The 27,892-nt window shown below is 44.1% G+C and overlaps 1 long non-coding RNA gene and 8 other non-coding genes across 9 annotated transcripts; all 9 read left to right on the forward strand.

Moving 5' to 3' along the window:
• The first annotated feature begins 13,951 nt into the window (after positions 1-13,951).
• On the forward strand, positions 13,952-26,975 carry LOC147691823 (uncharacterized). Its single transcript, XR_015299967.1, has 15 exons — positions 13,952-13,977; positions 14,695-14,730; positions 15,379-15,413; positions 15,625-15,675; positions 16,427-16,474; positions 17,159-17,189; positions 17,390-17,424; positions 17,615-17,649; positions 18,072-18,108; positions 18,323-18,368; positions 18,626-18,654; positions 24,244-24,287; positions 24,537-24,608; positions 26,630-26,694; positions 26,867-26,975. It is a non-coding gene; the product is annotated as an uncharacterized LOC147691823 (long non-coding RNA).
• Positions 15,230-15,300, forward strand: LOC147691824 (small nucleolar RNA SNORD26). Its single transcript, XR_015300234.1, has one exon. It is a non-coding gene; the product is annotated as a small nucleolar RNA SNORD26 (small nucleolar RNA).
• On the forward strand, positions 16,131-16,199 carry LOC147691825 (small nucleolar RNA SNORD27). The gene has a single exon (XR_015300224.1). It is a non-coding gene; the product is annotated as a small nucleolar RNA SNORD27 (small nucleolar RNA).
• On the forward strand, positions 16,977-17,043 carry LOC147691826 (small nucleolar RNA SNORD27). Its single transcript, XR_015300227.1, has one exon. It is a non-coding gene; the product is annotated as a small nucleolar RNA SNORD27 (small nucleolar RNA).
• On the forward strand, positions 17,937-18,000 carry LOC147691827 (small nucleolar RNA SNORD29). Its single transcript, XR_015300236.1, has one exon. It is a non-coding gene; the product is annotated as a small nucleolar RNA SNORD29 (small nucleolar RNA).
• Positions 18,156-18,225, forward strand: LOC147691828 (small nucleolar RNA SNORD30). The gene has a single exon (XR_015300233.1). It is a non-coding gene; the product is annotated as a small nucleolar RNA SNORD30 (small nucleolar RNA).
• Positions 18,724-18,848, forward strand: LOC147691829 (small nucleolar RNA SNORD22). The gene has a single exon (XR_015300228.1). It is a non-coding gene; the product is annotated as a small nucleolar RNA SNORD22 (small nucleolar RNA).
• Positions 24,384-24,451, forward strand: LOC147691830 (small nucleolar RNA SNORD31). The gene has a single exon (XR_015300213.1). It is a non-coding gene; the product is annotated as a small nucleolar RNA SNORD31 (small nucleolar RNA).
• LOC147691831 (small nucleolar RNA SNORD31) lies at positions 26,726-26,795 on the forward strand. The gene has a single exon (XR_015300216.1). It is a non-coding gene; the product is annotated as a small nucleolar RNA SNORD31 (small nucleolar RNA).
• Positions 26,976-27,892: the final 917 nt, after the last annotated feature.

Below are 27,892 nucleotides of genomic sequence, written 5' to 3' on the forward strand. Positions count from 1 at the left end.
ACTGACTAAATGACCGATGCTCGGACGCATTGTTTTCTTATGTACAGTTGTTGTGAATGCTTTGTGTATGAATGTATGGCCAAGTGTGTTTGAAATTGTGTATTCATCTGTTTGTATATTTTGTATATAATACCTTTTGTATTTTATATGTTGTATTTTCCATGCACGACGAACAGTGTGCTCAAAAAGAAAAAAAATATATTCAACAAAATAGAATAAAACTTGTTTGTGGTTAAAGGAATACAGGTTGTTTTTGCTTCAATCAAAGCAGCTTGCATCTTAAACGTATTAGTGCTTGAAATTGATACTCCAGTCTTGGAGTGTAAACTTTAAGCATTCTCTCACTCGAACAGCACTCTGTACATTCTCTAACAGTTTTATCGATGAACCTATCAACACCTGGCCACCAAAAATAGTCTCTAACCAATCTTTTCATTGAAGAAATACCAGGATGAGTTCTATGTGCAATGTTCAAAATAACCTCATACATGCCCTCAGGAGGGATACATTTTCCAGACTTGAAGATAAAACCACTATCTAACTCTAGTTCTTCTTGAATATTGTAAAATGGTAGCATTTCAGGACCTATTCTATCCTTCATGGGCCAACCTTTATCAACTAATTCTCTCACCATTTTCCAACAATCATCTTTCTGTACACATTCTTCCCAAAATGATTCAGAAATCTCTTGGAATTTTTCACTAACAACATCTCTAATAGTTAAAACAAAATCCAAATCACACACTGCACTGACTTCATCATGTTTACAAGGTAACCTCGATAAACAATCCGCTGTGACATTTTTCTTCCCAGGCACGAACGTTGTAACAAAATTGTACTCTTGTAGTTTAGATGTTAACCTCGCAATTCTAGCTGTAGAATTCCATTCTCCCCCTACCGACAAAATGTTTACCAGAGGTTTATGATCAGTCCTAAGCGTAAACTGGGAACCCCACACATACAACCTAAAATGCTCTATTGCCCAAACACAAGCAAGCAGCTCTCTTTCGATGACAGCGTATTTCCGTTCACATTCACTGAGAGTCCTTGAGACAAAAGCAACATTCCAATCATTATCACCTTCTCTTTGAGAAAGAACACTTCCTAAACCATAGAGGCTAGCATCAACTGTTATTATACACTCTTTGTTCATGCGAAATGGCTTAAGTGTAAGAGAATTTACAATGTCATGTTTGATCTCCTCAAAAGCACGTTGTTGCACATCTAACCACTCATACTTCTCACCCTGCCTAAGTAGTTTTCTTAATGGCTCCATCTTAGTAGCAAAATTGGTAACAAACTTACTATAATATTCACATAGGCCAGCAAACGATAACAACTGGTCTTTGTTTTCAGGTGCTGGAGCCTTAATGATAGCTTCAACATTCGACTTCTTAGGAATCACACCTTCACCAGAAAGGGTATGTCCTAGATACTCCACTGATTCTTTGAAGAGATTACACTTGTGTGCCTTTAGAGTTAATCCGCTTTGTTCTAACCTAGTACATACAATGTGTAAGTGTTGCTCATGCTCAACTATATTTTTTGAAAACACTAAAATGTCATCCTGGAAACATTTGACAAAACTATCAACATCTCTGAAAATTTGAAACATAACTCTCTGAAAAACAGAGGCAGCGGAAGCGAGTCCGAATGGCATACGTTTATATTGAAATAAACCTTGTGGAGTTATAAACGCTGTAAGTTTCTTGGAATCTTCTGTCAATCTGATCTGATGGTATGCAGATCGAAGATCTAGAGTGGAGAAAATGTGTGCACCATCAAATAGAGAGACTAATTCGTTAATATTCGGTAAAGGATGACAATCAATGACAATATTTGTGTTCAAAGCTCTTAAATCCACACACACTCTCAACTTCTGATCAGGTTTTCTCACCAAAACTATGGGAGAAACCCATTCGGAGGACTCAATTGGCTCTATGATATCATCTTTTAAAAGTTCATCCAACATACCTTTAAGTTCCTCTCTAATGTTAATAGGAACACCTCTAAGCTTTTGCACTACAGGTGTGTGGTTATCTTTTAAAACAATCTTGTGAGAGAAATTTTTTAATGTGCCTAATTTATCACAAAATACTCCTTTAAAATGATTAATTAACTTGCATGCCTTTTCCGAATTACCTGAGTTACATTCAGCAATGTTTCCAACAAATGAAGTTGATTCCATTAAATTTTCATCACATATGGAAACGTGTTCCTTTGCGCGAGGATTTAAGGTAATACCCAATTTCCATTGGTCTAGCCATCCTAAGACATTGACACCCTTTTGTGAAATATATAATTTTATGTGTTTTCCTGTGTCTGAAATGTAAAATAATGTGGAAAAAAACAATGAAATCAATTCTATTACCACTAAAACTTTTAGCATCAATATCAGGCTGTTTGAGATCAAACATAGAAAGAGTATTAGATAAAGTTACATTAAAATAGTCAAGAGAAATGATGGTTCATGGTGAACCTGAGTCCACCATTAAGCATAAGTCAATTTCAAGAACTTGAAAAACACATTTTGGGGATTTGAGCACTAAATTTGCATGGTCATTAATAATTGATACTACAAAACCTTCTCCCTCCCCAACGTCAATATCAGAGAAAGTATTTACATTTTCTTCAGACATGGATGCAACTGCACCTCTACTTTGTAAAAAGGGACGTTTATCTCTACACATGTTACTAAAGTGTCCAATTCTACCACAGTTTTTGCATTCTTTTTTCAACGCCGGACAACCAGGAAAACATGCATAGTGTGATTTATTACCACACCTAAAACACATAGGTTGAAAATTAGAACGTTGTTGTTGGAAATATCTTGGACCATTAAAATTAGACCTTGATGAGTAATTTGTTGAAGGTTTCTTAGCATCAAATTTGTTCTTAAGTACCCAAACTTCCTCTCCTTGAGCTTTTTTTACAGAATCTTTTCTGACAGTGTCCATCCACAAATCTGACTGTTCTTGAGCCTTAGCAGTAGCAATAGTCTCATTGAGATTTGGATTTCCCATGACTCATAACTTATCCTGAATCTTTTTGCACTTTATATGGACAATGATTTGATCACGTATCATTTCATCAGAAATAGTTCCAAAGTTACAGTGAACACTAAGTGATCTGAGAGCAGTTAAAAAATCATCGAAAGATTCATCCTCTTTTTGTTTTCTGGTGTAAAATTTGAAGCGATTTAAGGCAATGCTAACATTGGGTTTGAACCTTTTCTCAAGTCTTGCTAACGCTTCAGAATAAACATTCAAAGAGTCACCACTACCATCAGAAGATGAAACAATTTGAGGTAGTGATCTGAAGATGACTTGGCCTTCGGATCCTAAGCAATGAAGTAAAATGCTTTTTTTCCTTTCAGAACCCATCCTTTCCCCATCAATTGCTTTCATGTATGTTACAAATTCTTCTTTCCATCTGGACCAAGGCATGGGAGGATCGCCTTTGAGTTGAAGGAATTTAGCTGGTGGGTCAAATTGCATTATGTATTGTGGAACTTAATGTAAAATAGTAAAAATAAGTGTATTTTCTTTTTAAAGTAATATTGTAAATTTCAGCAAAATAAATTGAACAACAGAAATAGGTAAATAATTTAACTGTAAATAGTACATGAACATGAAAAAGAATATTAAAGTTTTTGTGCTAAAAATCGGTGAGGTTATATACTGTTTTCCACTTACTGATGTATATTAAAGTTTTTATGCCAAAAATCGGTGAGGTTATATATTGTTTTCCACTTACTGATGTTAGTTCGTAGTAACGTATCGAGAAATGCAAGCGTTGTCAAGGAATAAGAGTGTTGCCAAGGAAAAATACACTGAAAATGGCTGACAGCGTCAGCGCGATGATGTGGAGCATAGCGTCAGCGCAATGACGTAGGACGCAGCATAGCGTCAGCACAATGACGTAGGACACAGCGTACTTGCGTGTATGCTTTGCGAAGATGCCGTAATGGTCTCGGGGAGAACGCCAGGAAGTTCGGTACGATGTTCCCTTTTAAATAACAATAACAAGTTGAAGAAATGTTAACCAGATGGAAATCTTGTTTTTTTTTAAGGAGCCTTAGTGCGAGAAACAAAAGGGAACGATGTATCTGTTGAAAATAAAATAAATCGTTCAGTCTATTTAAAAAAAAAAAAAATTAATGAAGATATTAATATTTTAAGGGAAAACACAGCCGCGGGTGCAATCATAGCACAGAGTAATTAAAGACAGCCGCTGGTACTATCAAATGTACATTGAAATAAGTAAAATACACATACCAGGGAAAGCTTCAGAAAATGTTCAAAAAGCGGAAATCAGGGGAGCAGGAGCTACGACACCAACCAAGATGGCCGCATAGTCTCCCGGCTCCGCTGACCTCCGTCTTCCGACCTATTATCCTGTCGCCTATCGTGGTTACCCGCACCGGATCCGTGTGTGTGATCTGACCTGCTCTATAGTGTTGCAATCCCGGAGTTTCTCCGCCGAGGTGGAGCGGAGTTACATCGATGGTCGTCTGAGGCCTAACCCAACAGAGACGCCGGGGTCTCGAGTGCGGGCTCTGCCGGGTCCGAGTTGAATAACAACGGACTGCTGAAGGTGATCGGGTCCGCTCTCCGGAACGCTTGGACTTTTGATTGGTCTGCTACTACCAACTGCCTAGTGCCCCACAGTAGGGGAGGCGACGAGTGACGCACGGCGATGTGTCGCGGGGGTCCCTGACCGGGGGTTCGGCATTCACATTGTCGACCCCCCAGGGCCGGTACCTCGCTGTGTACTATTGCTTGCTAACCATCAGTCCCTCATGGCTTACTCCTGCTCCGTCTAATTTTGCCCGGAGAAGGCGTCACTCCGTGGGGACCACCATGTTGGAGGAAGAAAGGCCGCTAGCGGAGCAGGCTCGAACTGGCCCGGCACTGAGAACGGTGCTGGAGGCACTCATGGCACTTAAGGGAACCATTGCAGTCCAGACTTGCAGTTTGTTGTCTGCGACGGATGGACGCACAGCCCTGAGAGCGGATCCTGACTCGACACCCGTGCCCCGGCAACCAGCCCACATTTCAACATATGTCTCGGAGACTTGTTTTGACCCGGCGCTGGAAACAAGGTCTGCTCCTACTGTACTGGATCTACCTGACAGTACTGTGCCCGATTACCCAATGGAGCCGTTGGAACTCTCGCTTAGGTATCCCTTGGAACATTTACGTGATATCTCTATCCTGGAACTTTCTACTTTTTATCCTTCGCTGTTTTGGACCTTGTCGATTCCCCCCCCCCCCTGTCGGTCTTTCAAGATGTCGGATGGGTTAAAGCTTGGCTTCGGAGACAGGGAGGGGCATCACTGGCACCAACCATCCACATTGAGATCTGCTGCACTTTTCTCATCTGTGTACTCCTGTTCTGTAGACTCTTGCAATAATTTGCGGAAAGGGCTTTCTTTAATTAGCGACTTTTGTGAATTTGATAGAAGTGGCCAGGGTTGAGATTGTTATCTGGGTCTCTGATTGTGCACTAGGTATAACGGGTTTATTTTCTTGATCTAACGGAGTCCGGGGCGGGGTTGGTTATGACGGGGAAAGGAGACCGGGAGTCCGTAAATATATGCCCTCCTCCGATTTCCCTCACCGAGTGGGGTTCTTTGCCTTTTTTTTCTTTCTCTTCTTCTATATTTCGGGTTCTGATCACTGGGCGACAGGCACGCTGCGAGGGGGGTGGCCGTAGTCATCAGTAGGGGTGCAGGGTGGGGGGTGTGGGGATGGGTGTTCGTTTTTATTTTTGTTCTATGGCCTCTTTTCTTCTTCTCTTCCCTTGTCTTCTTCTCCTCTCCTTTTCCGGGTTAGTGTAGTGGATTCGGCTTTCTTACATCCTTGACTCTATAACTGTACCTTGACTTTCTGAGGTTTTGGTGCGCAGGGGCGGACAATACTGAGGGAGTAGACGAACAAAAATGTGCTAGTTTATCCTGATGATCTACGTCTTAACTCTGTAGACTTAGTTGATGACGAGTTTCTTTTGGATACGTTATTTCTTTGCTCGCCCCCTTTGTGATCCGAGACACTTGCGATACCTGGCTCTTTCGACTTATTATTTAAAAATGAAAACCTCCTATCCTGTGTTTAAATTGTATTACCTTTGCAATCGATGCGTTTCGTGAACTGAGATCCTATGCTTAGCGGCCAGCCCTGGAGGTTGTAGGCCCTTGTCTGTATTTGATTGCAAATGTTCAATAAAGGTTTTCCCAAAAAAAAAAAAGCGGAAATCCTTTTCAAGTACCACTCTTTCTTCGTGCTGCAGAGTGGTATAAATCGTCGCCAATTTGTAGGATAAATTCAATGAAGGCTGAAGTAATTTATGTAGGATTTTAATGCAGCACGATATACCAGTACAGGCAGAGCAGTGGCCAGAGTTCAACTGAATAAATTAGTACTGTACATAGCCTAACTAACTCCACTGGAATGTGGAACCTGTTTAAGTAATAACATGTCTCATGCCATGGCTCACGCAGGAGCTCATGCAGGTGCATGCGACAGGTTTGACACTTAAAGAGAAACACACACATATAATAAATGAGAATGTAACAGATAGTTACTTGTGAATGGAATAGATACTGAGGAAAATTAAAGGAGGTCTGATGTACATGTACATGTTTCCTGTTTCTGTTACGTGCAGTATGTGCTTGTTCTAGGAGATGTTCAATGCGCATGCTTGAAAAGCAGTGTTCTCGCATGTTAGTGTCTATTGCTAAACAAGCCCTTTGCCGCTAATGTAATTAAAGCAGGGGATGGGGGAGCGGATCCTTTGAAGCACGGCCTCGCGGCCGTCAAAGAAGTGAACAGCAGGGATGTAATTAGGGGGGAGGAGAAGTTGAGCTTGGGTGAAGGCCTGAGGCCAAGCTGCCCGTGGGAGGGAGGCTGATGGCTGTGATAGAAGCGCGGTCCCAAGCATGTGCACTTCTACAAATCCGGCTCGTAAAAAGTCAGCTTTGTGGATGGGCGGCATTAGGTCTCTCTGCGAGACCTAAAAAACTGAATATATTTGTAGTCAAGCACTGAGGACAGCCATCTAGGGGACATTGCCGTCCCAACATTCTTAGAACACTACATATTGATCTCTGTTCAGTATCTTCCAGGAAATCCATTTTATGGCTGACTACAACTATGTTTGGATGGTTTCATTGACTGGAATTTGGAACACAAGTGTTTCTAGGTTTCATGCCACTCTGGGGTATGTACGAGGTAGATTATTTTGCCACACATTTGAATCACCAGCTGCCAAATCTTTTCAACTGGCATCCGGATCTTAAAGCCTTGGCCACGTATACCTTTCTACAACAGTGGTACAGGCTTCTTAATTACCCCTTTCCACTGTTTGTAATGTTTCCAACACTGCCTGCCCAACTGAGGTAACTGAGAGCTGAGATTGTCACAATCACCCCATTATGGAGAGCTCAATTGTGCTTCCAGTTTAGTTGGCTCTTACAGTGGCCTGACCAGCACTAAATCGGTTTTCCCCATTGCTTAGAGAGCTTGAGGGGTTAAGCTCAACCTCTTCTTGTATTTGCCGTACTCCACCTAATGGCATGTAGAGTCTTTGAGGAATTGGGACGTAGTCTCTGATGAAAAGTGTCAGAATGTTCATCTAAGTCGTCTTGAATATCCTACAGGCTTGGGCTTGTAGCACAGAAATTAGATAACAGTCTGTCTGGAACGGGCTGGTTGGTGTCTGGAGCGGCACATAGATACCATGGAGTAATATATAATACATAGAACATAAAGAACAAGACAACCTGACCAAGGTTAAGCACAACCAAAACAAAAGTTTTTTTTACAAATTTATAATTGTGGTGCTGCACACTCCAAGTGCCTGTTGTCCTAAGGCACAAATCGGAACACTAGACAATAAACGAAAGGTAGGAGGCGCACTCAGAAGGATCAAGGAGGCAATGTTGTTGTTCAAAAAAGTTCTCTTCTTTATTTCGGTAATTATACCAGATAAAACAGCCAACGAGTTTCGTTACAATACATAACTTCGTCAGGGCTGAAAAAATGATCATAATGAAAAAACAAATTACATGTATGTAAAGGAACACAAAGAATGTGACAATCAATTTTACATTAAAATATCTATATCATTCAATATATACAACATACGATGGAAGTTTCTTTGAACACACAAATATTTAAAAATTAAGAAACAGCATTATGATCATTTTTTCATAAAGAAGAGAACTTTTTTTGAACAACAATATTGCCTCCTTGATCCTTCTGAGTGCGCCTCCTACCTTTCGTTTATAATATATAATACATATCTGCAATTTTCTGGTGGAGACTGCAGAGCGAGCCTGGGTTCATTTACAAGATTGTAGACCTGTAACAGTTCCACTACTTCCAACGGTCATTCTGCAGCGGCCAGTACACCAGTTGGTGAACACATGTTGATCAGGAAACTGCTGGGGGACAGTAGGATGACTCCCACCAGCCTCAGTGTTCATATTTGTCAGATGTAAGGGCATAATTTAGTTTCGTGGATGGGAAACTCAGTCACAAAAGTGATGATATCCCAGCCATAGTATTTTTATGTGCCTTAGTATATAATATAATGGACTTTTAATATGATGGACGGGAAATCCCTCATGTTTGTGACTGAGTAACCTGTCCGCCAACCTCTAAATCTGGCCCTTAAACCTTACGTTTATGGAGTTGTAGCTTTTTATGTCAGATGTCTCCATAAAGTAGTTATCGGCTAAGCTCGCTATGTCGCTGTGCTTGTGAGAGTGTCAGATGTTAAAGTCATACAACTAGAGGGAAAAACCTTTACTCCTAATGTTGTCACTTTTATTGTGGTAAGAACAAAAACATCCATGGGAACAATTTCCTACCGAGACAATCCCAAACTATTTATGGTATGTTACTTGAAATTCAGGCCCGGGGGTCGGGGAGCAACTTCTTGTATCATATGTCAAATCTTTCAACCCAGTATTTCCCACCCATCCTTAGAATACAATCAGAAACTATTTACGGTACCTCACTTAAGGGAGTATGAGGAGAGGATGAGGGAATTCGGGTCCAGAAATGTGAAACAACTCATATCATGTGAAACCTGTTCACCCAGCATCCACAGCAATAATAGCTCACTTTGGTCAAATAGCTAGTATCTTTTGCTGGCAGTGCTCTAAACGGATAGACCTTCAAGGAAATGCGATGATTAGGAGGTACTTGTTCCAGTGTGTTGAACAGTTAGAAACAAGATCAAGAGGGAGCAATCAATAAATATATCTTCGCTACTAAGCAAGAAAAGAGGAAGTGACACTACCACTGTAACGAAGCAGTACAATGGAACGAGTTACTATTATATTGCATGATTTAGTTTACTGACACGTTTGTCATGAAAGGCCTATTTTCTTTAGGTCGAGCCTGCAGCAGCGCATGCGCTGTTGCTCGACTTTTAATAAGTGGGTTTTAAAAGTGCTTCCCACGGGCTTTTGCTGGCCTAATGCTTGCGATCATGCGAGGGTGAACGTGCACAGCTGCCAGCTTTCTGCGTCCTAGGCGCCATCTGGAGTGTGACGTAATTACTTTCACTTTGGGCGCTGCTGTGCGCGCACCACTTGCATGTTTGCCGGCGCATGCGTGCACACAACTCCCTCCGCCTCTCTCTCCCGCTGCAGCCCCCATCTTTGCATTCCCCGGGGCCAATGCTTGTTTCTTTATGTTTCACTGAGCGGCCTCCCTTAAACGCATGAGAAGTTCATTACACAGACGTGTAGGACAAGAGCTTTCAAAATCTACAGAGCCTCGTATCCTGAGTCTCTCTTCCCGGGCCACACCCTGCCAGCCCGCACGTCTTGTCTGATAAATCCACAGAACACTTGTTAAACAGGGTTCTGAAACCACTTTGTATGCAGAGTCTAACCATGTCGTCAAGTGAACTGCAAAGGGAGCTCTCTCCTTTCAGGGCAGTAATTCACTGCTTTTAAAACATTTACACCGCACAGCCTGCTCACTGCAGACTTGTTCTCACCATGAACGGATAAAATCAACCATACTAGTAGAATACAAATTTGTGACCTGCATCTCACAGTGGGCACACTGCATTCGATTGATAACATGAAATACATTTGAAATAGCTTTGTGAGCATTATATGTAGACAGACAGCAAAAGTATTGCTAGCAGTAAATACTTTGTGTTTACATGAACGCAGTGTTGAAAAACCAGTCTTGAAGGGTGTTAGACACTCACAGTAGGTAGCACACGCATACAGCTGAGCACCGAATCCATTTATATGGGAATAAGGGAAAACTAACCGTGAATGGGAGCTTCTCCTGTTGGGGGACGAACAGATATTTTGCACACCCAGAAAAGCTGCAACTTGAACAACAACCCATTAGAATATCGTCTCCAAGTGGGGTGTTGGTATACACGGACGGGCCTCATATTGACGTGCTATATATAATGACCTGCAAACATGACAGACATTAAAATGTCATCATGCACTTTTCCAAAACAAGTACTTTATTGCCATGTGTGTGCTTTGATTCAGTAATGGTTTTTCAGGATATCTGCGTGGATCAGCACTTAGAAACATAGTCGCCTCTACTGATGCAGTGCTGTATAGAAGCAGCTTACTTTAGGTAACGTGAGCTAGACTAAGTCTTCTGCAACACAGCATGCAGCCATGCAACCAAGATTGTGAGACTTACGAATTTTTGCATTTCTTATTCCACTGGACGTAAAAGAGCATGCCCAAAGTATTCTCACACTGCCTTCTAGCAGGTGATCTTTTGGGCATTGAAGCCCCATACCTGCTACCCGCCAGTAGCTATCAGAGAAAATACGGAAGGAAACACAGTATTCCACGAGCATGAAATGAATTCAATGGAAAACACGTTTCTTTCTGCAAAGGTGAGGATATATTGCATGTGGTTTATTGTCTCCACACTAGTTCACATTCCTTGATCTGGACGTGTTAACCAATACAAACAGACAGCCAACATGTGTTTCGTCATAAAAACGTTTTCACGGCTGTGAAAGATAATGGTAACTAGCAATGATAGTATTCAGCACATGGGTACAAAGTGCCTCACTGAAAATATCTGTGTGCTAGCAAACATGTACTACAAGCAATGAAAAGTTTAAGAGCAAGGGGCCTTAATAAGCCTCTGAAATGTCCATGCATTGTGTATCAATATGTTTTTGTAGAAAGTACCTGGTGCAACACAGGGACTTGATAAGCATGTCTGTTTGTGAAGTCTCCCGAGTAAGATTGCCGGAAACAGAGTGAGCTATAAAGCAATGTTGTGACTTTGGCCACCAGCACTTATTTTGCAAACAAATAAAATAAGCAAAGACCAAAGCATCTATCCAACTAGCTGCACTCACTGTACCATCTATTCATCCAGGCATCAATTATGCATACTATCCATCCATTTAACCGTTTCCATTATCCAGGGATTTCACCTGGTCGTGCATGCATGCATGCATCCATCCTTCCTAGACAGATGCTGCCATTCACTCATTCACCCATCCATATACGCATTCACAAGAACACCATTCATTTATCCACATGCAATCTTCCATCTATCCATCTACCCACCCATCCATCTGTCCATCATGCAGAGCATTCATTCATCCATCCATGCACCTTTACAGACACACTCTCCTGGACATGGTTCCACCCATTCATCCATGTACTCTTTCACCAGAGCATCCAGCCATTCCCATACATTATGCCACCCATACCTCCACCCAATCATCTTTCCTTGCACCAATCCATGTTTCCCATCTCTAAAGCTCAATTTATCTAAACATGCTCTCCCATTAAACCATATTCATGCTTTTAAGTCAAACGAATAGAAACGTTGACATTGGCTTGCCATGCATGAATGTTTTTATTTTTGGTGAGGCCTCAAGAAGTTTCAAGCTTGAAGAGCACCAAATGAAAACAACCCTCTAAGAAGTGCAGACAGTGTCAGTGACAGCCTTTGTCCTTAGTGCACAGTCCTGCGAGTGCATGCTGTAGGTGTTGCTACAGACATTATTAACCTGCAAACAAAAAGCAAAAACTTCTCTTTTCCTGCATGTTAAACAGAAAGTTTTTTGTATTTATTTATTTCTGCTGCTAGAGTTCCTCGGACGATGAGTCGTAAATGAGGTTCCTGCCTTGTAATAGAATCTAAGCAACAGAAAATCCTGCAAATTGAAGAGAACCTCCAACAGTAATTGGAGTCCCAGCACACATCCTCAAATCCTTTTTCTTTAACATAATAACTATGTTACTATTCATTAGCACTAACTCAGCAAAGAGCAAGTATTCCTTTTATTAAGCAGACTTTGACACACGATTTCCAACAATTCGGAATAAAGCATTGCTAAAGATTGTGCGCCAACCAAGGCTGTGCAAATTTTCTAAGTTTGACAAAGCATAACATTATGCCTTTTTTTAAAACTTCACCAGCGACCCGAAAGCAAAGCTGACAACATTTTAAAAATGCTAACAAGATGTTCCTGTTCTGTAGTGATAGTGTCTCTGTTGCCGGTCAAGGCGTAAGAATACTGCTCTCCATCCGCGGCATTGCTGTGTGTTTGGTGAGCTTGGTACATCCCTTTCTACTGTTCCAGAAGTCCCATAGTAGGACTCCCGCCAGAAATAGGGGGTGGGATGTAGCCTGTTGGGAAGCAGCCATTTTGATTCTTACATTTTATTGTTATTCAGAGATAGCAACTCTGAGCGACAGCATGGAAAACAATTTCCTACGTCCTGCTCAAGGAAATGCACTACCGAATGCACAGTGCCCTAATACGCTGGAAATTTAAGAAATGTGTCTACTGCCAGGCAAATAATAATTTTTAAAAACATACAAGTAGACCACTTATCGTGCACTTGAATATAACACAACATAATATAGTACTGTATTGTGCTGTGCAAAGCAGTATAGCATAGTACTAAGTAGCACAAAACATGATACAGTTCAGTACCCAACGGTATACTGTGTGGACAGAGCTACAAGAACAAGCATTTACAATGCAAAAGGTCTCGCATTTGCTAGAGTTGGAGCTATTGGCATTGTAAATGACAATGCCTTTTATTCATTTGTTTGGAAAACCTGCAAACGGTACAATAACACGCACTTTGTGGGTATAGTCCTTGCATAAAGCAAGGCTGTCAGTAAAAGAGACAGCCAGCTTTGCTTCTCATAAGCACGAGCTAGAAGTACAAAGTGCTTGTTTACGCAAAGCGTGCAGGTTTTAAAATGCATTAATAAAAGGCATTGCCATTTCCAATGCCAATAGCTCAAACTCTCGCAAATGGGAGACCTATTGCATTGCAAATGCTCGTTTTTTTCCTCTAACCTTTGGTATGAGCTGCTAATTGAAGGGCACACGGTATAAGCCTCGCCTCCCTTTATCAGATTAACCCTTTTAGACGCTGAAGCTAGCAAACTTCTCATTGTTCCTATTAATTTCTGAACTTGTATTTTTGCAGCTATAAAGCGCGAACTCGCCCAAGGCCACTAGAAAGCTTTACGTGAGCACCTGTTACCTTACACAAGGTCACATATGTATAGGCACCGGGAAATTGTGTATTGTGCCAAATCACGGGATGTTCAATGAGCCGCCCGACGCCGGGCTAGAAAATGGTTCCTCACTTTCAAAATGGCAGCTCTGGTCGTAACGCAACACCCTCTCCCTCGCTTACTACGAATAATCTGCTAAATTACCAACAGTGGACTATAAAGCGAGAGAACGCAGACCTCCGAATTTCTCGTAAATTACTTTTTAAATCTGGACTGTCTGTAAGTACGTTCAGTTAGTTCCCCTGACAGAGTCACGTGCCTCTAAAACACTTTTATTTTGAAACTCCCCCTCTTTTTTCACGACACGCCCATTAAAAAGGACATAATTCCCAGCATGCCCTGTACCGGGTTATATAAGGGCAGGTCGCCATTTACTCAGCCTTCTTTGCAGCGCTGCGTTCGTGAGGTAAGCTGCTTATCTTTGGTCGTGTGCCTTACCGTCGTGTATTTCGCAGTTTGGCGGCTTCGGTCGGTAAAGGCTTTTGACCCGCTCGTTTGTGCCCGAATTTTGTGTCGAATCAATTTTATTTGCTTTGCTGGATGCATAGTTCCCTCACTCTGGAGGGGGCGTTACGCGATCCGGCGTCTGCACGCTCAGCCAGAGCTTTTTACGCACTTTCTGCGACGTGGCTGTCAGTGCAGTTTAATACAGTGCGTTTTTTATTTTTTTGCCTTTGCATTAGTAAAACATTGCTGCTCCTGCATAATTGGTCTTCCCTAGTATGAGCACACACAATGCACTGGTGTAAGCAACGCAGTGGATATCTGTTCCAAATGTTTCGCTAGATACCGAGTAAAACGCAATCTACCCGATTCTTTACAATGAAATATGAAGGGGCCGAGTGCGAGCAAACTCCCAGCCCCGGAACTTAAGTCGACCACGTGGGTGATGGCCCTCTCAGCAGTCTTCCTATGATGATACTTTTCACAGACCTGTTCTGAATGTCCGTGCGGAAGTGTTTCTCTGAGTAAGACTGCGCCCACGTGTGTGTGTGACTTGTGCCACTTTATTAAATGTTAGTTTACTAGTAACTTTATCTAGACTCTCACCCCTCCCCACCCCCTTGTTTTGCACTCCTGCTGCAGGTAACTCGTTTTAATATTGACTTTTCTTATTTTGTAGTTTGGCGATATGCCTCTGGACCTTACTGAAAGTCGGGTGAGTACATTCGAATCTGCTGGTTTCTCAATGTTCTTGTATGGCCGCAAGTTACAGCGTCCTTGGAGAAACTATTTTTCTTGAGGCAGTCACAATACAAATTGTTTTTATATGAGCAACTTGGATAAACTTCCTGATGTACTTGCAGTGTCCCTCGTCTTCAAATGGACATTACGGCTCGTAGGGCATGTCCATTCTAATGAGTCTTGGTGACTGCCTCCGGTTCAGGAGCGTAACTGATTTGTAAACACTACGGCTTATTACCAAATTTAACCCCCCCCCCCCACAGTCATTGAGCAGAATACCGCCATTAATTGTCCGATTATACATTTAACACACTGCCTAGGGTCCTTGTACGCCTCGTCGGGTGTAGTAAGAGCTGTATATATGCAATGATCATAGAAATAGAGAAGTCTTAGGCCAGTTTCACAGTTGACATTGCTGGCCAATAACCGCAGGCTATCTACATATATTTTTTTTGGAGGGGGGGCATGCAGTGCTGCGACGATGATAACCGAACTCTCTCTTTCTGACTGTCAGTGGAGACTTCTTTACCAGATCCTGAGCAGCATAGCCTAACCACATGTGCGAGGTGTTAATGTGCTTCCTTCCAGCACATCTAACGTTGGATTTCTTTTCCTCCCCTAGAATGACTCGCCGCATGTCGAAACGGCTACAACCAGGTATGTTCATCTGCAAGCAATTTGAGGTGTGGTCCTAAAGTGTAGTAGTCACTCGGTAGTGTAAAATGCCTGAAGACTGTCTAGCGATGATGTTTAACAAGCACATAGCTGAACTTTTGTGATGTATCCTAACGCTGAGCTAGTTGCCCTGCTTTTAGATTAGGACTATTTGTGTCTGTGAAACTCTTATGCTTCCATGTTTTTATTATAGGTCTTGCGCTCCTGCTGCAAAGCGTGATACACAACCCTGCTGACTCTGCAGGTAAGTTTGTGTACCTTCATGGCACGATGGGACTTGGTGTTTGCGCAGGGGTTAATAAAGACTTGTCTCGTGAGGAGTGTGCGCTCTTCTGACATTGGTGCACCGGTTCCCCACACTATTAAGCAACTACGTGAACTGACACTTTACCATTAGTAGTGCTCGAGAGGGTGAACTACTTATGTCAAGCGTCTTGAACAACGTGCCGAGGATTGAGCTGCGTGGCTCAAAAGCAACGTTATTTTTGAACATTTTAGAGTGGTTTAAAGCATACAGGCCTTCTTTTCAGACGAGGAATATAACTGCGCTCCACTCGTAGAATTTGGCAGGTTCTGCAGCAAATTAATTCAATGCGTATCAGTATAAAACATCACCGATTTTAAATTATTGCGCCAAACTAGTAGCCCAGAATTCAGTCTTCTATGCGTTTAATTTAATGCACTCGCTACAAAGGTTCTGTTCCGTGATGAATTCTATAGACAAGCATATGGCTGACTGTATAGTGATGCCATCTTTAATCTGAGAACAGAATAATCAAGGGGCGGGCGATGCCCAGAAAATGGTGTCATGGGCAAGAGAACCACTTGGTTCACACTTGCTCACACTAACTCCCTAGAATGTAGTAATGAACCACTCTGTAGTTTAACAAGCGCATGGCCGACCTTTGGTGATGTATTCTGTCGCTGAGCTAGTTGTCCCGTTTATGAGTAGGACTAGTTGTGTCGAAACTAATGCATCCTTTTTTTGCTTTCAGGCCTCGTCCTGCTGCAAAGCGCGATACACAACCCTGCTGACTCTCCAGGTACGTTTGTGCACCTCCATATCATGGGTTTTCATGCTTTGTGGTTTACCCTCTGCAAATGAGGTATTTTGGAGTGGGCGCACTTGTGACATTTGTAAAATGGGTACTATTGGGAGCAATTACTTATGTCGAGCGTCTCAAACAACGCGTCGAGGTTTGAGCTGCGTGGGTGAAAGCAACGTTGTTTTTTGCCATTTTGAGTAGTTAGAAGCACACAGGCCTCTCTCTGCAGATTAGGAATAACATAAAAGTAACTGCTCTAAACAATTTTTAGCTCCCCTCGTAGAATTGGTTCTGCAATAAAGTTCCTTCAATGGGGATCTTTTTCGTACATGGCACCGAGGAAAGAGCGGGTTTTTGGGAATTCCATCTCCCGCACCCAGTTATGTGCTGTTTCTTAGTCCGGTTTGACGTACTGTAATCGGTTACTGACTTTAAATTATGAGGCCAAACCAGTAGCCCCGAATTCTTTCTACTACATTTAATGCACTTCAAGGGTTCTGTTCCGTGATGAATTCTATAGACAAGCATATGGCTGACTATGGTGATGCCATCTTTAATCTGAGAACAGAATGAAAGGGCGGGCGATGCCCAGAAAATGGTGTTATGCGCAAGACAACCACTTGGATGTTTATTGGCTGGTACTGCTCACACGACTAACAACTTGTATTTTTTTCCCTCCAGGGTGAGGCTCCTTCTATGGACACTCTAAGGGGTAAGTGCTCCTCAGTCAGGATGGGAGAACAGGGGTCTGATATTTCTTTACCTCCACATGATGTTTTAAGTCTCGTTCGTCTGAACCTCTGTGAAGAACACTCATAGCATGGTGGAGTTCTGATGGTGGCAAAGCGGTCAGGGTGCACGTGATGGTGTGACTCTTCGACATGCTCTTATACCTGCGCGTCTTTCTTTCAGATCCGTCTTGACTCGCCAGGAAGCAAGCATGGCAGGTAAACTACGTTTAAAGCTACTTCTAGGCTGGCTGCGGTAGTCTGAGAGGATGATATGGGTTAACCCATTACTAGCTGGACGACTTCGGTCTTATGGCATCTAAGTCACCAAAGCCCTGATCTGACTGCCCTCTCCTTTTTCAAATGTTTACTTAGTAAGTCTCGTACTGATGCAGTCTTTACTTTGTAGGTGGCTGTACTGAAGCTGAGCGGACTCCTTTCAAGGTATGGATTACTACTCTGAAAGTGTGGGGAACGGTCTGCATCTCTTTAGCTGGGTTGGGTACAAGGAAACGTTGTAGAGGCCTATACTTCCGCCCCCTCCCAGGTAGCTGTGCTATTAGTGCCACTAGCGCGTGGTGCTTCTGCTTTTTCGGTAAAGAACCAAGCATGCATGTTTTGGGACCCAGCCTTCCACAGGGAAGGAGTAGGGATATGGTAAGATCTGTACCAGGGGGCCTTCCTAGATCAGATGTACACTAATCTGTGATGCAGGTTACATTCCCAAGCGCTGTCTGTGATGAGTACACTAGCTCACTTTGATTCTTTGTGAAACGTACCGAACAACTGAGACAACGCTGAGGAGCGGGGAAATGTTCTTGCTCTAGCTGCACACTACCTCACCATGCACATTGCTTTCCCGATAGGTCTCCACGGCTGACAGACGTCTTGCAGTGTCACAGGGTAAGTTGTTTTCTGGGGCGCGCTGTGGGTGTCTTGGATGTGCGCACTGATATGATGATTTACTCATGGAATCTCGTTCGTCTGAAATTCTGATGAGACCTTGTTTTTCTGACAGTTGGGGTGTGGGGTTCTGGGAGTGTTGTGTATCCGTCTGTACGATGCAGGTGACGAGTTAACGGGGCAGTGTTTAAAATGTGCCTGCTTTGTCTTTTAGATTGAAGCGGCATCCTGATCCTAGTCTGGGATGAACTGCTTTGCAGGTAATTACTGGATGCTAGAGCTCGCATTTCACCCCCGCCCAACCGATTTATCTAAAGTGTGCCTCATGGCTTCAATCTGAATCCTGCCTTTTCCCAGTTGCCTGCAGTCCCATTTGGAGTGATGAACTTGTAACCACTATACCTTGAGCCTTGGCTGTGATAATTCTCGTCGCTATCCTGACTAGATGGGACCCTTCTCCCTGCCTCGCCCCTCTTTCCGAAGGATTTTTTGTAAAGTATTTCCTTTTGATTTACAGGTGCAGTCTAGCCTCTCTGGGTTTCTCAGGTGAGCACGTCTTAAATCTACTATAGAAGGGGGTGTGATGCGTAGCCTTGCATGTGCGGCGGGGACCAGTCGAGATGATGAAATCCTCACACGTCTTACTACCTGTCTGGTGCCAGAACCTGCAAAGGTGAACCCACTGGCACCGCCGGTGTGATAAGAGGACAACTTGTTCCCGATGGAACAGTCTGACAGACTTGGTTCAGCTGTCCAAATTCAGCTTTAACTGGCATATACCGCTCAGTCTTGGTGTTGTAGTGCTTGGTGTTTATGATGTAGCCAAACTGCGGTTATTTGTGAAGTATTGGGATTTTGGTGTGGTCTGTGGTGCATTGAAAATGGCCAGACTGAAACAAGACTGCACATCTTGCAGATCTTGCTCTCATCAGTATTATACCTTCTCCTATATTCTGCACATTTTCCTCTACCTGCACCCACTCCTTTTCTTCTCTCCTGTTACGCACCGACTGCTACCTCACATACAATATACCTCTACTGTAGTATGCAATACTCTGCACAGTGCTACAACCTGCACCCACTCACCCTTATCTACTCTCCTGTAATACACCAACTACTACCGCGTATAGTTCTGGATGCTCACTAGTGTCACCTTTGCCCCCTAGGATCATTGTTGATCCATGTAACTGGTATTATACCTTTCTCTTGTACTTTGCAATATACTTACTGAATGCACTTGCTCGACTGCATACTCTGTCACTTTGGTAACGCTGGCTGATCACTATTTTCACTCCAGTACCGTGTAACTTATGTATGTATCTGTGCCTCTGCACACCCTGATATCTGGGATGCTGACTGATCACTAGTACCACTTTGTTAATGTGTAACGTACTTTACGTACTTGTTTTCCTGTACATGTATACCATTATATTGCAGTCTCCCACACACCTAAACCACCGCCCCATCATGGATCCTATCGGCAATCACACATATAAAATCAACTACCCACCGACACTCACCAAAAAAGCCGCTAAATGCTTTAAACACAACTTCCTTAGGTCACACCATGAAACACCCTTTGCTGACACCTATTTCTCACCGGTCAATGGATCCCTGAACACTGATATCATCTTCCACACCACACGCAGAGCTCAATGGCAAAAGGCGTTCCACACCCTACTCAACGTCTCTTCCACCAAGAAATCCTCTCACAGCCTAACTCTTTCCATCACGCCATCCCAACTCTTTCCAGGCAGAGCCACCATCACTATCTACAATAACGGGATTGTCCTATCTCAATCCACAGACAGGAACCTGGAACTACTAGACAACTTGTTCCCGACTCTCAAAGAGCACCTCCAACTCGCGGAACAACATCTCAATTAGGGACACACCTATTACCCCGGACCCCCATCTCCCACCCGCAACTCTTCTATCCCAGTTCAGCACCGGGCAGGTGACTCACGCGCCTCAAACACTGACAGATTGCTCCCCCTCATACACCACCCACACCCCTTCTACCAACTCACGGGCATCCACACTCTCTTCATCAACACTACTCACACACCTACAGATGGCTTTAACACCCCGCTCACCCCAGACAGCACAGCTCCCTCCCACAACACACCTAACCTAGTTCAACACCAGAACACCCCTATTTATAAATCCCCCTCATTATCCCCCCTATACTCAGCCCCCATTACCCTCGAACTAACCACGCAGAACACACATCCTCTCTCAATCTAACTCCCCCTCCCCACAACAGGGCCACCTCCAATCTCATCTCCCCTCCTACTCTCAGCCCCCACTACCCGACCGGTACCCCCACCACCACTATCAGTCTCCCAGACTACACCTTGATCCGCCTGCCTACCATCAATGCCCTCACCCAGACCGCCAACCTCCTACCTACCTCATCCACTCCTCTCCCGCCCAAAACTTCTCTCCCCCTTACATCACCCGGTACACTAACACAACGCCGTTCGAACACCAGCCCACCCTCCCATCAGCACGCGAATTCCCTGGTCAGTCATTCACCTTTGACTACCACCCCCAACCCCTCCACCTACCTCACGATGGACAACACCCCCTCCATCTACCCCACGATGGACAACATCATGGCCACTCTTCCAGATCAAAGAAGACATACACATCATCAAAGAACTACTCTCCATGCCCCCCAAACTGGCCACTCTTCCCCCCCCCCCCCCCCCAGCAGACACCCTCACACACCCGCCCAAATTGGCCACTTCCCCTACGGCCGACACCCACACCCTACACCGGGCGTCAATACCTGTTCATAGTCGCAACTTCTGCCCTCTGCCCCCTCGCCGTCCCTGCAACCCCGCACACAACTTCACCTCCCAACCCATCTTGTCCTCCGCCCTCCCAATTAACTCTCCCACTCAACTCTCCCCCAACCGGACCTCAATGCCAGCTCGCAATCGCAACAACCGTCCTCGTCGTACCCACAACCCTACTTCTGATCTCGACACACTCGCCCTTCTCCGCTCCTATGACCCAGCATCCCAAAATGACACAACCACCCCACACCTCACCATTCCCTCGAAACACTCAAATCCCCTTAGACCCCCCACACTAAACAGCAGATCCTTCATCCCCAATAACCTCAGAAGAGTCCCCCTCGCTCTTAAACCACCCACCACCCCCAGCACACCCCGTCTCAAATGCACCCTCCTCAATTGTAGATCGGCCTCGAAACATGCCGCCGCCATTGCAGAACTCCTCTTATCGCGGGACCTCGACATAATCATACTGACTGAAACCTGGCTAACTGAATCTTCTACACCTATAATGGACATTCTAGTCCCCCCCCCCCCCCCCCCAACCCAACTACCACATGATCAGGCCAACTGGGGGGTGGAATCGCTTGCATTTACAGGAACAACATCTCTGTTCGGAGAGCCAACTCCGCCTCACTACCATCTCCAACTTCCTGTGAATACATCTGCCTCGACATTATCAGTGAGGGCAAACCGATATGCTCTCTTCACAGCATTTACCACCCTCCCAGGGACAACTTCACCTTTTCCCAACAAATCATGGATATGATCTCAACCAATTCCGGGCGGCAGCTCACCCAAATATACCTTGATGACTTTAACCTCCACTGGAACGATCGTAATGACGCGGTGGTAAATAGACTCAAATTTCCTTGACGCCCTTAACCTCACCCAAATATGCAACAGCCCGACCCACGAGAGGCTCTATCCTTGACCTGATCATCTCCAAAGAGGACTCTATCATACTCGAGTCATCCAACCCTGTGACTGGTCAGATCACCATATTATCACATTCTTCATCAATGAAAAAGTTAGTCAACCCGACTCAATTCCCCAAACCGAAAGTTTGGAAAAGAGACATGAAAAAACTCAACCCAGGCTCTTTGCCCCCCAACAGGCGCAATCTCCTACTTCCACCGACAGACGATATGGATGTTCAAACCCTGACTGACCACTATCTCAATGCTATGACCACAATAATTAATGAGGCTGCACCTATGCAGCTGAAAAGAGCCACTACTAAAATCTCCAACCCATGGTACGACGGGAGTCTCAATGAGGATAGACGAGACATGCGAATGGCTGAACGTACCTGGAGAGCAGCTCCCTCTGCAATGCACCTAAAAGACCTGAAGAAAAAGAGAAACGCCTACTTCAGGAAAATAAAACTTACAAAATCTGACTTCTTCAGCCTTCCAGCTCGACCAGGCAAAAAACAGACCGAGAACTATTTGAGCTCATCAGATCACAATCCAAGGAACAACCCCAACCACTTAACACTGCTTGTAAAGCACCCCCCTGTGAAGACTTCGCCGTTTCTTTATCCAAAAAACTGACAACATAAAAAGCGATCTCCTTATTGATGCAAGCCTCCATTCCAAACCCCAGTGCCCAGCAACCGCTGAACCAAAAAACAATGCTACATGGTCAACCTTTGGCACATACTCTGAAGAAGAAATTGGTAAACTGCTCAACACCCTGAAACCATCCAATCACCTCACGGACACAGTACTGAAACGGCCATGACGCACATAATTGACGACGCACTTCAAATGCTAGACCAAAACGACACTTGCCTCCTCATCCTTCTTGATCTCTCTTCAGCATTCGACACCGTTAAACATGAGAATCTGCTAGAACTCCTAAACACAAGAATGGGTTTATCTGGAACTGTTCAGTGGTTCACTTCCTTTCTCCACAACAGGACGCAGAAATTCAAGAGCAACAACCTGATGTCCTCGCCAATACCTGTAACGCTAGGAGTCCCCCAGGGCTCCTCTTTATCCCCAACTCTGTTCAACCTAGTCATGTAACCACTCACCACCTTGCTACAAGCATCCAATGTACACTTTCACATGTACGCCGATGACACCCAACTTTATCTCAAATTACAATCTCCCCATGACATCCTGCTCCTGAACGCAACAATCAGATGCACCCAATCCTGGCTTGCCGATAATCACCTCAAACTCAATGCCCTGAAAACAGAGTTCCTTCTTATCTCACCTCCAGCTAAGAGCTCCACTGCTCAAACCTGGCTTAAACACCTAACTGCACTCAATGTCCAACCCACCATCGTGGACTCAGCAAAATCTTTAGGCATTACACTTGACACCAATCTCAACATGCAGCAACACATCAGCAAGGCAACTAAGGGAGCGAACTTCCAGATCAATACTCTGAGAACTTAAACCCTTCCTCCCAGCCAAAGACTTCCAAACCGCAGTACAAGCTATAGTCATCCCCTCACTGGGTCTAAAAAGCACTCCCACATGAGCCCTGAATTGGCTGCCATTTGAAGCCAGAATACACCTGAATATCGCCTGCATGACACACAAGGCGGTTCACCTTAAATCACCCGGTTACCTCGCCTAGAAATTGACAATATCTGGCGGAACCAGAAACACTAGAGGCACAAACAATCTTCTGCTGAAACCGCAAAGATTCCGGAAGGAAAAAACATATGCGCTCCTTCTCTGGAATGGCACCTAGGATCTGGAACTCTCTCCCTTCAGAAACCAGGCTTATCCCATCCACTACACTCTTTAACCCCTTCGACGCTAATGACCAAGCCAGCTCGTCATGGGCGTTACCTGCGCTGCGCGGATGACTAGCTGGCTTTGTCACGTTACGCGGGATTTTTAAAAATGCCGCGCACAGCGGGAAAAGCCGCCGCAGCGATGCGGTTAAAAAAGAAGTAAAAGCTATCCTCATGGCTAAATACACTTGAACTAGTATCTAGAACTCTGTTAACACTGTACTACATGCTTCTACCTGCTTGACCCCTTTGCCTACTTGTATGAGTAGTCTCCCTCACATACCCCGTATGTAACCTAGTTGTACTGTTTGAATTATTGATGTATCTATCTGACTATGCCCCCTCATATACCCCTCTATGTAACCTATTTGTACTGTTTTGATGTATTGGTATGAGTACGCCCCATCATGTATCCCTCTATGTAAAGCGCTCTGATATCTGCAAAGATCTTGTCCGCGCTATATAAAACTTTTAAAATAAAATAAATAAATTAGTAAGGGGCGGCGTTGTTAACTGGGTGAATTGGGGTCTTGTTGACTTTATACATTTATTTACTGAGTCTTTCTGTTGCAGGATTCAGTCCAGGGATGCAGCGTCTTGACTCGTAAGGAGCAGAGGTAAGGCACATGTCATGATGGGGATGCTAGTGGGATCAAAGCGTTAGATGGCTTTTGAGGTGCTGAACACTGAGCAGCTCTTTATTTTCCTGTCGTGAGCTTTGTGATGAACCCATTACCGCCCCAGTCTGATTTATGTGACTGATAGGTACTTTCTGAAGCTAAACGAGTGTACTGAAGCTAAACTAGTGTACTGTTATCTACTGCAATCGTGAGATGTGGGTTGTAACTCCTTCTCCTGTTTCACAGTTTGGAAATCCTCAACTCCCACGTTGTGGCAGGACTTGAAAGTACTCGGTCAAAGAGCGACAACTGCAATGGGTAAGCTGCTATTGTATAGATTGGCACTGAGGGCCGGATGTGGACTAGGACCTCACACTCTATGCGCCTTTTCTTCGGGGAGGGAGGTTGGCTTTTACGAGCCGTGCTGCTGAAGGTGGCGTGTCTTCTAAATTGCCTTTACCAGATCTCCATTATTTGTACCTCTAAGACCACCCCATCAGTGCAGCACAACCGGTTTATACCCCTAAATCATTTCACACCTGAGCCCATGTCGGCGGGTTTAGATTGTTGTAGTCCTTTATTTTGGTATAAATTAGATCATATAGACTTATACATTTCATACCCTAGTTTACACGATTTAAGCTTAAAATTAAACCATCTTAAGTTAGCAATCCTTGTTTGACCTATCGCATTCAGGTTCCTGCTGGTCGGCTATCGCAACATGTTCAGATGGGCTGGCTGACCAGGTCAGATGCAGTTTAGATATGCCTGCTGCACTCGCTCACTGTTGCTTCGTGAAGCTCGCACATGCTCATCCCAAAGCATTCTTTTGCTGAAGTAGTGTGGGCTATCTTGTTTCTAAAGCACGTGCACTAGCTTCCCTGAGTTAAAAAAAATTGCATGTATGTGCATATACACTTGGAAAAATGCATTGTGTTTGCTTTAACACTGAAAGAGCAGTGTTCTGTTTCAACTAAAAGCCCCGTGATTTTGGTCAATCCAGAGCGTTAATAAAAATGGGCTTCAAAAAGTTACAATGTTTACGCCCTGGGCAGACCTTCCCTCCTTTCAAATATGAAAATGATCCAATCAAATGGGTTTCATAGAAAAATAAAGGGCTGAATATACTTTCAAAAAGGGTGGCTGAGACCGACGGTTTAGGACTGCCACAAGTTTGTTTCCTAAAACTAGCCTTTGCTGTCTGAATTGAGCAGTGCCCAATTAAGCTGTTAAGATTCGAATTATTAAAGACCCCCCCCCCCATCCCCCGATTTCTCATGAGCCAGTGAAGTACTGCCTGCAGAGAAGAGGCACACCTCAATACCACGGCATATGGAGGGCATGCAGTGTGTAGGTGGGTTATCAGTGGTTTAAACCGATTCTGCCAATAGTTAAGCATATTTACCAGCCTCTTTTTCCGGGGGGGGGGGGGGATGATATTTGTTCACTGCACAAGGCTCAGTTGATTCCAGCTGGGATCTAGTCAAGCAGTGACCCAGGTATTTGAGGCTGCGTCCTCCTAGATATCTCACTTTCCCCAGCAGTACTAATTTATTTAATGCGATTATATGTAGCGCGAACATTACCCGAAGGTGTCGGAGCGCTTATGGGCAAGGCCTGCAACCAATCCAGGGATTGATGGTACACTAGGTCTATTCCTTCAAATGGGGTTCTATATTGATCACTGAGTTAGTGATGGAGCATTTGAAACGTCGTTCTGAGGAAATTGGACCAAGAGGGATGTGGCCCTGCTTAGTACTGCACATGCACCCCTACTTTTAGTGTGGCTTCTTCCAAGGTATGCTGGGGATGTAGTCCCACCTGCCACAACAGCCACGTTCAGCAGGTCCCTTTCTTGTAGTCTACCACTGCCAGCTGAACTTATGACAGCTGGCATTCGAAGTAATCCTAAAATGGGGGAGTTTCAAGAACTCCCCTGCCTCCCCTTTTTTGTCATGTTTTGTAGGCATTTAGTAAATATTATTCTCTACTAAAGAGAACAAATTGTGCTAGGCCTGTTCTCTGCCCTCAACGCACACCAGACCCGGTGACTGGATAACCCCCCACTTGAGGCCAAATGCCCCTGGTTGCAGCAATCAGCCTCCTTGACCCCTAACTGCTCTGCTTTCAGCTAAACACGAAGATAGTACAATTGCACTCGTTTTCATAATGCTTCTCCCCGTTTAACGCCCCACATTAAATGCCCCTTGTGGAATGTGCTGTAGTAGAAAAACGGTGCTGTATTGTGGGTGAGGGCGGAGGCATGTTAGTACAGCAGGACTAGGTAACTGCACCGTTACCTCTTTGTATGTAACACGTGTACCCTTCTCTCTGCCCAGGTCTCTCAACCGTGCCAACCTCTGACTGTGATCCCTCGTCTAGATGCTGCCCAGGGCTCTGCCAGGTGAGAAGTTCTCGAGTATACAATGTGCGTCTGAGTAAATGATGAACCTGATACCGCCCCAGTCTGAATATTCCGTGACTGACGGTGTTCTCTGATGCTCAAACTGGAATAATGCAGAAAACATGTCGTGTCTTAGGGTAATTAATTCATATTTATGCTTTTTTCGTTCTAGGAGATTTGGATTGCAAAGCCAGGTGTGAAGCCCGCCAGTTCAAAATGACGACCTACATTTTGCTGTAGTCCTGAACCTGCTTTGTGAATATTAAAGTGTTTAAATTGGAGCTTCGTAATCTCTTATTGCATTTACTTATTTCTAGTGCTCATTACTTAATAACCAGTTTGCACCTGATTCTGGGTTTATGGTGAACATGTAATGTAAGAACCCCCACTGGTCTATAGGCTTCCCAGAACTTGTTAAAACATGCATGCGCACCTGGTAACTTGTAGTTTGTTTAAATCTGTATATTGTCTGGGTGGGAACCCTGTTGATGACTTAAAAGTGGTAGGTGATTGGCTGTTCACATCAGAGCTTTCATAATTTAAAATAAGCTTAAGTAGTTTAGAGGGAGGTCTGCTTTCAATTTGAGGGAGTGGTCTAACCATAAATTGTCCAAACCTTGCCCAGAAGGTGTGCACGGGCCAGTACGATGGTGCAGCAGAGTCCAGATGGGAGGTTGACAGCTGTAAATAAGATTCAGTCCTTTGGCAGCTACTAGAGTTAGTAGGGTGATCGAGCAACTTTGAGGGCCACAAGATTAGACACAAGCCTGGTATTAGAGTGATGGATGTAATGCTACAGAAATTACGTTGGTGTTCACTGGCTTTTGTCAAACCATGCCTGCAACTAGGTGTGGTGGGAAGATAGTGTGCATTACGTGCAACTTTCAGTGGTTTTTACGGAGTAATAACTTTGCAAGGGCCCTCTGTAGTTGGTTATAGATTCTTAAATCTACTTGCAACTGCACGTCATGCAGTGACTGTCATATAATGGTGCAAAACATTTGTGATATTAAATCCTTTGAGGAGTGTTTCGTTTTGTACCCCGGTCACTGTCTTTGGCAAGTAACCTGCTACTCTAGAGCGCAAACTGCATCATTAGGGAATTCATATAGGGAAATATCAATAATTTGAGCAGTGGCCATAGGAGTTTGTTGCTGGGTGGATGGAGCAATAGAGGCATGGGTCTAAATTCTTTTGG

Source organism: Lissotriton vulgaris, chromosome 9, assembly GCF_964263255.1.
Source record: "Lissotriton vulgaris chromosome 9, aLisVul1.2, whole genome shotgun sequence".
NCBI classification, from domain to species: domain Eukaryota; kingdom Metazoa; phylum Chordata; class Amphibia; order Caudata; family Salamandridae; genus Lissotriton; species Lissotriton vulgaris.